At 33.5% G+C, this 14,633-nt stretch overlaps 1 protein-coding gene across 2 annotated transcripts in view; it reads right to left on the reverse strand.

Annotated features, from left to right (window-relative positions):
* The window catches only part of LOC122719911 (two pore potassium channel protein sup-9), a 121,666-nt gene that overhangs the window by 50,845 nt on the left and 56,188 nt on the right, over positions 1-14,633 (reverse strand). Inside the window, exon 1 of one of the 2 annotated variants that reach the window (XM_043946169.1) lies at positions 3,820-3,873. The exons of the other annotated variant lie outside the window; for it this stretch is intronic. The gene's annotated coding sequence lies outside the window, so the exon portion shown is untranslated. Of the gene's footprint in view, positions 1-3,819; positions 3,874-14,633 lie in introns of those variants that run through there. 2 annotated transcript variants of the gene reach the window in all.

A 14,633-nucleotide genomic window follows, 5' to 3' on the forward strand; every position in this document is an offset into this window, starting at 1 on the left:
CTCTCTCTCTCTCTCTCTCTCTCTCTCTCTCGTTTCGCGTATCGGGTTTTTAGGCTCCGTTTTTCCTCCCCCTGTGTTTTTCTCGGGCCGCTCGAGCCGTGTCCAGACGGCAAACCCCGTTTGAGCCCCGTGTCTCTTCTCCGCGGTTGAATACGTCTACCTCTTTTCATTGATAATGGACCCCTTAGAAGAAGAAGAAGAAGAGCGGGAAGGTTGCCGCGATTATCGCTCGGCCAATTCTTCGAGGGATGATTGAGATCTTGTGTGGCGATCTAGCGTTACCTCGATGAATTGCCGCCATTGTGATACTTTTTTTTTCTTTTTCTCCTTTCACGATCCTCCTCTCCTCTTCAGAGGATTCCAATTTAGGTACAGTTATAATTTGTATCGATGTATATTATTTAGAAATTTATTTGTTTCTATAAAAATTACGATAATCTACTACGGTCATTTTCTTAGTCATTTTCTTTATTTGTATACAATATATTAAAGAAGAAGAGTTGGAGTTGTTAGAATATATCCACTTTTGTTAATTTTATAATTCGATTGTAATTTCTAAAATGATGAAGATGAAGATTAAATTTAAAATCACAAAATGTAACTTTTTCTCTTCACTCTCCATTTTCACTCACATTTTTCCCTTTACGTATTCGTTCATCATTTGTGAGAAAATTTCATAATACGTCCATTCTTCCAATAATACGCGAATACGCGAAGTCGAGAAAAAAAAAGAGGATATTGGGAACAATTTTGGCCCGCACGTTTTCTTGGAACTGCAATCAAAACCAATCCGGACAAAAACGGATCCCATCGGTGCCCATCAATTCGTTTATTAACGGCGATAGCGCGTCGCTAAATCGACGATCAAAGTATCAAAGCGGCGTGGCCCGAAAAATGACCGGGACACGGTATTTTCACGATCCAATTCGGACACGCGTCACAAATTCATATTAAACGGTCCGCCGTGAATCCCCGCGCGCGAAGCTGGCGCCGAAACCGTTCACCAAATAATGTGCTTCGTTAAAGTTACGCTGTGTATATCCGCCAACTAATCCGATTTTTCTTTCCCTCTCTCTCCAATTCTTTCGTTCGTCGTTCGTCGACGAGATATATTTGCATCGAAATTCAGATAATTAAGAGATGATCTTGGAACGCAAGATCCAAACGTGAATCTAAAAAAGGATTTAAATGAATTAAAAATTGAATTTCAGCTATATTAATAGAAATAATAGAAATAAAACTAAACTTTTATAAAGGAATAATATTGTATTATATGTTGCGTAAGTAAAATAGATTGCAAGTTTCTTCTTTCTCTAATTTCACTCTGCACGTCTAAAAGTTTATAATACACAGTTCTTAGATCTTCCATGCTTATTAAATCCATCCCCTTAAGTAATGCTTGCGAGAGTGGTTTGCCAACATATGACGATTTCGAAGGATATTTAATAAATAATACGGTTCACAAAAATTTGGCATATAATTGGATTTATTTTTTCTTTCTCAGGAATAAAAGAAAAAAGTAGGTCCATCGCTGGAGGCTATTTCGTTCGATACGTTGAAAAGGGAATTATATTAAAGAAACAAAAGGAATTCTGAACCGTGCTCGAGATATCCATATGCATCGATTGATCATTGATTTTTCGATTTTATCATTCCATGAATTATTCGACATCAATTTTAGAAATCGATTATCCAACTTTTAACTTTTGAACGAGCTCGTTTCGATTTTCGTTCGAAGAACGCGAACAATGTTGATTGCACGAAGTGTTGGGCGAAGAAACCAATTAATCCGCGAAAGTAGGCGCGACTGTGCTCTTGTTCCAAGGATTTCGGTATTTTCCTCTCGTCCGCGTTCTTGGATAATTGAATTTTCGTTGAATGAAGTGCGAATCGCCAACTCATTCGTTACTCGAATCGTCGACGAGATTAATTAGCGAATTAGAAAAATAATAAGATGTTGTTTCGATGGATAGGAAAATTATTGGAAAATCATGGAGAGATCAGAATTGAAAAAGTTCCATGTAAATTGAGTATATAAATAATAGATGGTAAGAGCGATGAAGAATTGAAGTAAGAAGATTCTTAAAAATTGAACGAAGAATTATTCTTTTCTTTATAATTATTTTTACTCGATGTTAAGATGAAGATAAGACGGAAAAGATTTTTTTCGTTTGTGTTTCTATTTAGGTGAGAATCGGGTTTGAAAATTGATCGAGTGTACGTGCACTCGGCTACCTCGTGACCGACACACTCGGTGTAGAAAGCTGTCTGCTAGAAGAGTCGATGACTTCTACATATTTCAAACTCGATTTTCCAGAAAACGAGATCGCAGTCGAATTTTATTCCACATTTTTGGATATCCTTGCTCGTAGAATAACTTTCTACTCGGTTTTAGTTCCAGTTTGTGGTCGAGATTTACTCGAATAAATATTTTATCCGAATCCTTAAAGTTTCTCTCTCTCTCTCTCTCTCTCTCTTTCTCAAAATAAAACTTCAAAAAAAATTTTTACCGTACATTTTTTACTCATCCTTGATTACTCTTCTTGATATTCTTTTATCACATGGTGCTGCTTTTATTTATATGATACTTAATTTTTTCAAGTCAAGAAGAGAAAGTTGATTATAATGGATTTTTAAATCATTATAAAATTTTTTCACTTCTATGCTTACGTAAAATCATCGATTTTTCCTTCCAGATAAAAAAATATCGATTTGGCAAAAAGAGTACTAAATTGACAAAAATAATAAACAATTTAAGTTCGCAAATCAATCGGGATTACGAGAAATTTATGTTTATTTGCTCGAGTAAGTTGTACACGTGTGAAACGGATGATTTAAAAGATTTGCAGAGGCAGAAAGGGAATATCTGTACAATATAATTCAATATAAGTCGAGGATTTTTCAAAACATAATTTCACGTCAAAGGGTTTATTAAAACAAGTTGACTTGAATTTATATTTCGTTAGAAATTGAAATGATAAATTGGAATAGATCGTATTCATATTTCTATCAGAATCTCTATTTTCCTTCTCGTAGTCATATATTTAATAATTTCTACTTTAAATTATTAGAGATCAGACGAAGAAATTTTTCATTTTCATAAAACGGGGGGGAAGAAAAGTAATTAACAGACACTGTCTTTTATCGACATTTTTATAAAAATATCCTATATAAACGAGATGCTTAACTCGTCAGACTCGCGTCGAGTCTTAAATTACAAAAATTTTTGTGCTTCAAATCTTTCGTTCCATTCCAAACCTAATTTATTAACATGGTAACTATTTTGCTTAAAATTTTCTACGATGCATACAGCAATTATATTCAATCAATTAAAATCAATAAATCGATAAACACGTGTGTTATTTATTTTTTTAGTTGCTCCCTTTAGAAACATATCGAATGCGTACGTCAATTTTCTTTCGTCCTCCATCTTCTAATTAAAAAGTTTTCACTATCCTAGAGGAAACGTCTCTCTATCGAATTAATTAATAAAATCACAATTTAAATTAGCAACGTGGTTAACTAATACGAGAGAAGAGAAATAGGCGGGGAATTTTAATTAATCGACGAAAAATATCGTTACGAGCAACGCGAATTGATCGTTACCAATTAGCGGGGCACAAATTCGTGTGGCACGACGACTTGAAACAAAAGTGTGCTCTCGTGTGCTTTAATCAGAACAAGAGTCCTCCTCCTTCGGGGATTTGAATTTTTAATTAAAAGCCTAAATTGAAACAAAACACCTTGGATTTTAATCATCGTTTTCAAGTTTGTCGCTTTGCTCAACATTACGAATTTCATTTTTCATCTTCAACTTACGTTAATTATCGCAAAGGATGATAATAACACCGATCGATTAGAAGAGCAGATCCTACCTGAAACAGAGAGGAAATGTTAAAATAACGCTTTAAATAATTGATTCGATACGTTTATTAACGTAATAAGATACTTAATTGTCCAGATGATTTAAATGTACAAATTGAATTTGCTTTCAATATTGGACGAATTAAGAAATCAGATGATGGAACGAAGTGATCTCTTAAATTATTAATTAATATTTCACAATTGTAGAAATTTCTAACAATTTTATCAAGATTTTCTTCTTCTATAATTTCGTAATATTAAATCAGTTGTAGAAAATTTTTCTTTGAATATTTTTTATCATCAAGCACACGTCGAAGCGAATGAAAGGAATTTTCGTTACACCCTGGTTCAGGCAAAAATCGTATTAGACTTTAGTAAAGAAAAAAGGGATTACCAGCCACCGTGAAGAATGGTGCTCGTCACATATCATCCCGAGCGACCCCCAGGCCACGGAGACCGTTCCAGGATGTGGTAAATAATAGCAAGGATGACGGAGAACAAGCGCCTCGATGGCGTCATCGCGATCAAACGCCAGTAACGAACTACCGGCGTCGGTTCTTTACCAAAAGAAACTTGACTGCAACGCGAGAAAATTGAAAATCGATCGATGAAGCTGGTCACTTACTTGGCAAGGTTACTTTTTCCCCGTATCAAACACCTCGACTCAACGAGGAAAGGAAAGACGTTGAAAATGAAGAGAAATTATCTTTTTCGATTGGATTAATTTAAATTTGGCGCGTTTTTGTCCCATAAGAATATTTAATATTATACATTTGGCAATCCTTTTCCTTAGATCCTTTCCACTAAATTTTTAATATCTCGATTTTTTTCGTTAACAAACTCACTCCCTTCTCAATTAATCCCATCCCCAGATGTCTCATCAGAAACGAGTCCTCACACTTCACCTTTCAAATTCCACCTTTGCCAGTTACCATTGTATCAATTTTATCATACGAGCTGAACGAGGAAGCCTGTAAAAGCACCCTCTAAGAGCACTTCTAAAAGCATCTCTTTACTCGGATCGATATCTCCGTTAAGGATCCTGATTTCATCTTCTCGTTCGACTTGTAAAGTACCTTAAACGTGGTAGTGGTAGCAGCATCGCGAGATCTTGGAGAAAATTCGCAACAAAATGATTAGGAGTATATAGTTGTTGGACTCGGGACGATTTGTCTCTCGTGGCGAGGAAAAGACAGTGGAGTGGCTCAATAACATTGGCGGTACACTTATACGTGCTCGACTCGTTCTACTCGACCGACGAAAATATCAGCTCGCGTACGCCTGTATCCCAACAATTTAACGTATTGATCAACAAAGAAGCAATAAATAGAGGCACCACGGGACAAGCCGTGAGCCTGATTGAACTTCACTCCTCGCTCATGCTTTATAAATAGATGATAGCTTTTTCTCTTTCTCTCTCTTTATCTATCTATCTCTTCGATTTGTTTCTCTTCGAAGACGAACGATGTCAAGGTAGTATTTTGCCTCGATTTAATGGAATATGATATTTGTTTTTGTGAATTCGAAAGATTGAAATCTTTTTTTTTTTTTGGTGTATATTTGTAATGGATTAATGTTGAATTATAATTAGGTGTGTCTTGTTTTTTCAGTGGATGGTTTTTTTTAATAAATAATTTGTCGCGAATAAATTTACTCGTAGGTAAATATTTTAAGTAGACAGAAGAAATTAAAAATTCTATATAGAATTTTCGAGTTAATGCGTACTGTATACACGTATGCACATGTTTCACGTTCTTCTATTATTATGCTTTATTACTGTTGCTAAACGTAATTATAATCTTGCAAACGCAAGTAGAAACACCGTTCGTTGCACAATTTGCATTAATTAGAAAGTTCAGCTACTGATGAACGTGTTTTAGATATAGTAGACTGGAAGGAAGGTAGGGGAATGCTGTATGATTTTATTGATCTTGAAAGAGGAAACGTTTTTCCAAGTATTTTTAAAACTTTATGTTTCAATTCTCTCTCTCTCTCTCTCTCTCTCTCTCTCTCTCTCTTGCCTCTTTCGTATAAGTTTGAAAGTGAAAGTTCCGATATTTTTAATTTGACATTTTGTTTTTAATCGATCAAATGAAGCGTAAGATCGCAAGTGGAGCTTGAAAGGTTCAAAAGTTTCCAATCCACCTTTGGTAATTTTTTTAAATGATTTAATACGTGAGAACCCTCCCCTCTCGTTTATTATTCGAATTTATTATATACTTGCAATGTTATAAAAATATTCACGAAAAGCGAGAGGATACGAATTTAGACGTTCTTTTTTTTTTTTTTTTTTTTCCCCTCCGATTCCACTTCAACTACGTATATTTTCGAAAATATATTTCGATTCATTATTCAACTTTTTCTGAGAGATGTCGCGGGGTTCGTGCATGCCGAATGAGAGACTCGAAATACGACTCGAACACGAGAATATTCCCGGCGCGGGTTAATAATTCACGTTGCTATTATGCCAGTAGAGAAATTTTAACCTAACAAGGAGAACAAAGTGGCGGAAAGTTTGGAATTCACGGAATCATGGATATGAAAGGTATGCATGGATATAGACCGAAAATAGAATCGTCGAAATTATAGAGTCTTCGATATTAATTATAATTTTCTTAATTGTTGAACGTGATGGAATTCAATCGAATCGAGGGAAAGAAAAAATACGAGACGAGAAAAGAAAAATACATACAAAAATTATTAAACGCATTAAACGAATCGTGATAAGCAATAAAATTTCAAGTAGAATATTTCAACAGTTATTAAAATTTGCACTCGTGTGTATATGGCGTTGCATCGAGGAAATGTGGGTCGATCGTTGAATATATAATTTAAATAATTATGTGAATATAAAAATATACATGCAAATATACAATTTGGGACAAGCGACTCATTAGTCAATTATTCCATCATTGTTGTTATTATTGGACTTTTCGTAGACGAGTAATTAACAAACGATCTCGTTAATCGTAAAAGTTTAATTCGATCGATCGATTTCTTTATTATCAAACGATATTCTTGATTTTTCGTATATACAATAAGTCAAACACTTTTATCATACATCATGTATATTTATTTCTCCATAAAATGAAACTTTTCGGGATCATTTAAGCCCTCGTGTTAAAAAATTTGATGTAATTTTTAACGAAATTAACGCGCGCCACGTCACGATTCCATTAACGAACGAACGAACGAAATTTTTCCAAAGGTTTTATCATCGATCACGTCTATTTTAAGAAATCAAAAAAAAAAAAAAAAAAGAGAGAGAAAGAATTCATTTACATTCATTTTCTTATTTCATTAAGAATTCATCTTCTCGATTCCTCTTTTCAAGCAAAAAGTAAGATTTCAAGCTGGTCAAAGTCGCCAGTAATAATTTTTCCCGTCGATCGTTTTCCTATTTCCGGTTTCATCGGTGGATCTTCGAAAATACCTAGATTAACGGAAAGCCGAAACCGGATAGACGCGGCCGAATCGTCGATAACTGTTTCGCATTTTAATTGAATCGTTCTTTATCGGCTCACCTGGACAAAGAAAACCTGGAAAAAAAAGACAGAGAGAGAGAGAGAGAGAGAGAAACTCGGCTCGAAGATTACGCGATAACCGTGATTCAAAATCACGGGGAAGGGAAGAGAGGGAATTCTCGATTATCGCGTTAAATTCAACTTCCTTTTTTTTTTTTTTTTTATTTCCAGAAAAGGAGAAATAATATCGAGTTTCACACAGATGTTTGAAAATCTAATTATTGGAATTATCGATAGAACGGGGGTCTCTATTATAAACGCGAGATCGTTATTATCGTACGGGTATGGAAATCGTACAAGTGAGTATGTCCGCTATTGTGCGGACAATTTATGCTCTTTGCTTCCCTTGAATGAAATATAACCTCGGGATTTATGGGGCCGTCTTGATATTTTGAGCTGAGCAAGAAGTCTTATTCAAGAAGCCACCCTTCTATCACGTAAACAACCCTGTTTGACAACGCTGCTTTATAGACTGTCGAATATATATCACGTTAGGGCAAGGGGGGCGCACGCAGCAACGCGTATCTCGATAATTTAATACACGCCCATCTTGCTTTATAATCGTTTTTTTTTTTTTTTCTACACCGTGAAATCGAACATCCCCTTTATACTTTAACTTTCTCTACAATTATTATTATAAACGCAATAAGTAAACTTGTACAGAAAAATATTCGTTTCAAAAATTATCGATCTCGTTGACTTTCAATTTCAATTCAACTCCGAACGAATTCTCGCCCGCGAGAATGGAAGAAGGGAGAAATAGAGTGAAAAATCGAGCGTTAAATAAACACGAGAACGCATAATCGGAACACAAACAAGCATCGATAGGGTTGCAAAAGTGCGGTTAAAAGTCGATTTCTCGTCAATCGAAGGGATAAGGACTCTGTCTCCGACCCAACTCGAGTATAAACTTGCAAATGTCACATCGAGAGGGGGGGTAATATCGATACATCTTCTTACATTGTCCTTTTTTTTTTTTTATATCCCGCCTTCGACGCTGTCCGTGTGAATAGATTGTTCGCAAGGGCGTAGGTCGGATCGATCGGTCGAGTAAAAGTGAAAGGACGTCCCACGGGTTCTTCCCTTTCCCTCCCCCTCCTCTCCTTCACGTACAAGGATTGTGAAATCGTGCATCGCGCGAGCACTTGTCCAGGTGTGTAATCGAGATTTACCCTCGCCACGATTCAACTCTCCTCCCTCTCTTTCGTTTCTCGAATCATCTTTCGGTATTTTTTTTCCTTTTCTTTTCTCTTGCGTTACGGTGGAAGTAGATACTTCAAAAAAAAAAAAAAAAAAAAGAAAAAATTAATTGTTAATTGAAAATTAGTTTACGTAATAACATTATTACGTAGCTATTGACTGATCCTCGGTGCAACCTTACACTGTTGGTTAGTTTAAGATGCTTTGAATAATGAATTATTCAAGTAGCTTATTGAAGCAATTTTAATTCTTAAACTTCAAAAAGTTAAAATTTGTTTCTGTATCGCTATGGTAGACGCGTAAACTTTGGATTAAACTACTTAAACTTGAGGTAAGAATTATTTTTAAAATTAAAAAAAAAAACGAGATATGATTTTTAATCTTATCTGAAAAATTTCTAGATTTTTGATAATGATTAATTCTACTTTTGTTTCCACTTAAAAAAAAAAAAATTAAGATTGGATAATCTAATTCTGAATTTGAGTGTAAAAAATATTCAGATTTAAATTTTCTATTCCAGTTTCATTATTTTAATTTCATATGAAATTCCAGTTTTATTATTTTAATCCTTGAGCAGTGTTATATTGTTGGATCATAACCGACTTACAATGGATGGAATAATTTAAAACTGTAATTTTTAAGTGGAGGATTTTACTTTTTAAGTTTTTTTTTCTTCTTCCTTTTTTTTTTTTTTTTTTTTAAATAATTCTAATCTTATTAAATTCATACCTTGGAGTCACTTGCATTATTCCCTGTTTTCGAGCTGAGAGGTATTATTTGAAGTTATACAGGAGAATGCTTTTTAGCAGCCTTTTCCTTCGTCGCTTTATTCTTCATGACGTTCTGCAATTTTGATTTTTTTAAAGCTACGAATATCGAATGAATAGATCTTTGTCTTTCGATGAATATAATTGTGAACATAATTCCCTAAAAGATTTTAATAATAATTATTTGTCTGCTCGATTCGATTAAAAAATATTCAGAATTTCTTCCTCTTAGTTAAATTTAATAAATACATTTTCGTATATATATATATATATTTTTAAATAATACGAAAAAGTTATATTTTTTTATTGAATATATTTTGAACTGAAAAATGATCGTACATACCGAAATAAAAATAGGGTTATAAGAAAACGCAATTTCCATTAATTTTAATACGTTTCCAACGTAAAAAGTGTACAGTGATTAACCCGCTTTATTTTTACATAAATGGCACGTTTGTTGAGGTATGGCGACTACGTGCGGAGAAATTATTTAGTTAACTGTGATCGCCTGAACGCGTGCAAAAATCCCATTACGTTCGTTATAAAAATCACAGGTAAATCTTGCGATTTACGTAATAATATGCAATTCGTGATACGCATACACTCGTTCTGCCCTTTTTTGCCGTTCCAATAATATTGAATTTTTCCATTGAACGTTGAATTTATTTCTACGTTGGAAGAAAACGTTCTAATTACTTTATTTATTTACTTATCTCATTCTTTACTGGTTTTCATGATCCCATATAATATGTTCTTCGCAATATCGCTTTGAATTGCATAGAATCACATTTCCTCGGGTCAGAAGGAAAGACGGTGAAAAATAAAATAATCGCCCCGACAATCTCTTTTCAGTTACTTAACGTGTTCATTAATGTTAAAAGAGATTTATTCATCTCTGGATAAGATAATGCAGCAAGTGTCCCTGGTATAAAAAAGAAAAAAAAAATATATATATATATATATTCTTTTTATCTCCTCCTTCTTATCCGCCAGATTTAATTCTACTTCTCCATAAGAATAAATTCACGAAGCGTTAAAACTTTTGCTCATTATACCATCTTGGCGTGATACGTCTTCCTTGTTCTCGTTTTATTAAGGAGGCATATAATGTGACAATGGCACAATAAAGTTAGTTAGTCAAAGAATTAAGGGAAAATTGTAAAGATGGAAGTTTTAGAGATATTAAAAAAAAAAAAGAGGGGAAGAGGGGGGGATATTAAATTATTTAATTTAATATTTAATTTCCAGTGGACATTTATATAGGTTTTTACAAAAAATTTTTAGATCGATCTCACGGATATTATTTTAATACTTACTTCTAAGTTCGAGAGATATATTTGTCTTCGATTACGAATTCAAACGTTAAATTATTCATCCCTCTGCGCAAACTCAAATAACTCAAGATTGAATGTTATTGAAATAAATTTCTATTGGAACGGTTATTTCAATGAAATTTTTGTCTCAGATATTTATTATCTTTACCGTATTTTTATTATTCAAATAGTGTCACTTAAATAATAATATCATTATCATTGTCCAGAGGAATATTAAATGTTCATTTCTCAAAATTATTTTGTCGATTTTTGCTTTTAAGATAGAATATATTCCCTGAAACGAAATTCTCGTTAGTTATACCATCTTGCAAACTATTATTATAAAATACATTTCTATTCCAAAATCATTCTTTTCCATTTTATTTATTCTCTTATTCTTTATTCTTCTCTTTTTTTTAAATAAAAGGTGTTATCATTGATATTCACTCCACCAAAATTCCCTAAAATTCAATCTCTCCGCAATTAATCTTCAGACACCCCATCCCTTTCATTTTCGAATGATAAAAAGACGATCAAAAAAAAAAAAAAAGTGAAAAGCTAAATGACTGAAAGAAAAGAAAAAAAAAAAAATAAATTCTCATTGAAGTTGTATGGCTTAGCCTCGGTGTTCCATTTATTTCGTACGCGTTTTCTGCCACCCCCGAGGGACAGGGCTGCATAGTTAGAATCGAATCTGCAGCGTAAACCGAATATTCGAGGGAGCGTGACACGTTTCGGTTAGTCAGTCCACGATTTCGTCTTTCTTCCTATTTTCTGCTCGCATCTTCAATTTTTTTCTTTTTTCCCTCCCCTCCCAGACAATTCGTAGGGAAGAAAGGAAATTTCGTTGAAATGCAAATTTTAGGGAGCATAAGATGGTAATGCAAATGATGATGCAAAGTTCACTCGATTCAAAAATTTTATGAACTATTTTAATGAAATTTATACGTGTAAGGCAATTACATTTTTCTTCATTTTGAGATGGAAAATGATTGTTCAGGACCAATCTCCAAAAATTTTCATATATTTTCGTATCTTTCTTTCTAATCTAATATATAAGGAAGATATATTCGTAGCAAGATGAGATGGAGAAAGAAAAATTGAAGAGTTTAAAATTATTAGAAATATTATAAGATAATGTATAGAATGTAGATAGAGATATGCAAGATCAAAGATATATATTTATAGCAAAGTTTCAAAAGTTAATAAATGATATTATTGTTAATTTTCCTAGAATTTAATAGAAAATATCTGTTGCATTGCAATAATTTATTAATGTCAAATTACAATCATGGAGTCAATTGAAAATTCGCGGATAGCATTTAACGCATAATTTTACCGTTATCGAAATAACCGTCGTTCATTATTATTCTGGCCAACAGAAGCTTTCATTTACATTTTAATCGTGCTATTTGATGCGCCTCTATGTGGATGATTGATCAATATTCGTTTCAGAAAGTTATCATTATCCGATTGAAAATCAACTTTTTGCGACTGATAGAAAAATCATTGGTGTATAATTTTGAAAAATTCTGCAGATACACGTTCGATAAATATTGGATCGAATTTCGTGCAACGGGACATTAAATGTGTGATAATAAATTTACAATAAAAATTCACATTAAAAAAAGTTAAATGTTTTATCCACCTCGTGAAATATTAAGTTTAAATGTTTGGATGAACTTTATAAATTTTTACGAAAATTCAACCACACCGTCGTTAACATTTTTTTTTTTTTTTAAGAAGTTAATGAATTTTCTTTGTCTAATTACAGCATTTGCATTTAATTAAAGAGAATGCGAAGCGCAAAGGGGTGCAAATTATCATTTCTCTTCCAAGATCATTTATGATAAAAATCTTCCTCCTTTTTCATTCTTACGACCTTTTTGTCATTTTTTTTTTCACGATAATTATTCCCTTCCCTTAGACAACGCACATTTCATTCTCCGAATCGTGCACTTTATTCTATTATCCGCAAATACATTGTCAGGCTATTTTACGTACAGATGGAAAATTTATTTAATACATCTTAATTAAACTAGTTAACTAGCAGATAATTATTCCACTATAATGTGATTTAATTTGCATAAATTTACCAACAATATTAAACGTGATTGTCAATTTAGCTAAAATTTACAATCGCAGTCCCGATACAAAATCGTTTAGAAAATCCATTACTGCAGATAATTTAGAGGATTTTGCTTTACATTTTCCTGGAATCGTACCTCAATAATTTCTTCCAAAAATATCGTATCACGTGAAAAGAAAAAGAATCATTGCGAGACGAATCGAGGCCATTTCTTTATAAGAAACCATTATCTCATCGTACGCCTGTCATCCCCTAAAAAAAAAAATTTCCAAACTTATTTTGAATATTTCATTTCCTCTCGCAGAATTCCGCCTGCTATATAAATAACACGGAATCAACGTCCTCTAGCGAATCCACGTTCGCAGATGATAAAATATCCACAAGGAAGTTGTTACACCCTCCCCTTTCGATGTTCAACATACGCGTCCCATCCCCCCTCGAGATCCCTTTACTGTTAAAACACGATTCCTCCGCGAGATTCGTTATTTTTATCGGCCCAACGAAACGAGCTTAATACGAACTGATACTGAGTGAATTCTGCAAACCGATCCCAATCGATCGATCCTCGAGCACGAGTTCTCTCCACGTTGAATTAATTATGGACTCCTCGCGCGGATGTCGAGCGAATCTTCAAATGGGTCACACACTCTTGAAAATTTCTTAGCGGTATTAACGTTAGACGGAGTTTATATATCTCGAAGATATATTATTCACCAGGTCCATCAGTTTGATCAATCCTTTTTTTACCTTATTTTTCGACACGTGAATCGATTTTGAAACGAAATGTGTTCCTAAACAAGAAATATTATCGGTGAATTGACGATGGCGATTAACGATGGTTTCGTGTAAAATGATATTACCCTGTTGTTGAATTTATTCTGATCAGCCATGCAAATTTTGCGAAAAATTAAAATTCCCGCCTGCGAAAGCGTGGTATAGAATAGTTATTTCACGGTGTAGCGAAGAATTCTTTTTTTTTTTTTGTGGATACGTTGCTGGATACAGTGGCTGTTCTGTTGGAGGAAATTCATAGTTAGTTAAATGAGATAAAGATTTTTTTTTAACAATATGATATGGATATAATGTTGAAAATTACGTACCTTCAAAAATGCAATATTAATCCTTTGCATTAAAATTCTATGCTTTGCAAAGAATGATAGATATTTTCGTTGAAATTTCTAATAATTTTCTATAATCGAATTCTATGACAAATTCTTTATTTTTTTTCTAATCATAAGCGCGATTTCCAAAGGAAATAACAAAATTTCCAAAAATGTAATTTTCCAACAATAAATTATTATTACTATTATTATTATTAAATTATTATTATTTCCAACAATAAATTATTATCCATTTTTCATTATTACTTTCTTTAATAATTTGATTTGTGAGGAAGATACTTTTCATCGAAGAATTTTAAAAATTTCCTAAGCTAGAGTATGGGAATTAATATTTAATTTCCCGACTAAACACATCATCTTAATTCTCATTCGCAAAAAAAAAAAAAAAAAAAATTGCACCACCTGTGCACCAACTGTGCGATAATTCTCTGACAATTAAAACATGTGAAAACGAGGTTGCTAATCGAGGAGAGGATGTGAAAAAGAAGCGGGGAAGGGCGGCGTGCGTTAACAGAGGAGAGGCCGGATTCTCTCTGCGAAACGTTCGTAAAGTAAACTCGTGCGCAACTTACAAGCGAAGGTTGTTATTTCTCGGTCGCCCTGGTACCGAGCTTGGCACGAATTTCAGCCAGAGGAAGTCTTTAGTCGTTTTTTTCTCACGGTCGATTGCGCCCTAACGAGAGCAATCATCGCTCATTTTCCCTTGTCATTCCGGGAAACTTACAGGGTTTGCAGGGCGATCTTATCTCCACCAA

This window comes from Apis laboriosa, unplaced genomic scaffold, assembly GCF_014066325.1.
Source record: "Apis laboriosa isolate Shangri-la unplaced genomic scaffold, ASM1406632v1 scaffold9_cov152, whole genome shotgun sequence".
Lineage (NCBI taxonomy): Eukaryota > Metazoa > Arthropoda > Insecta > Hymenoptera > Apidae > Apis > Apis laboriosa.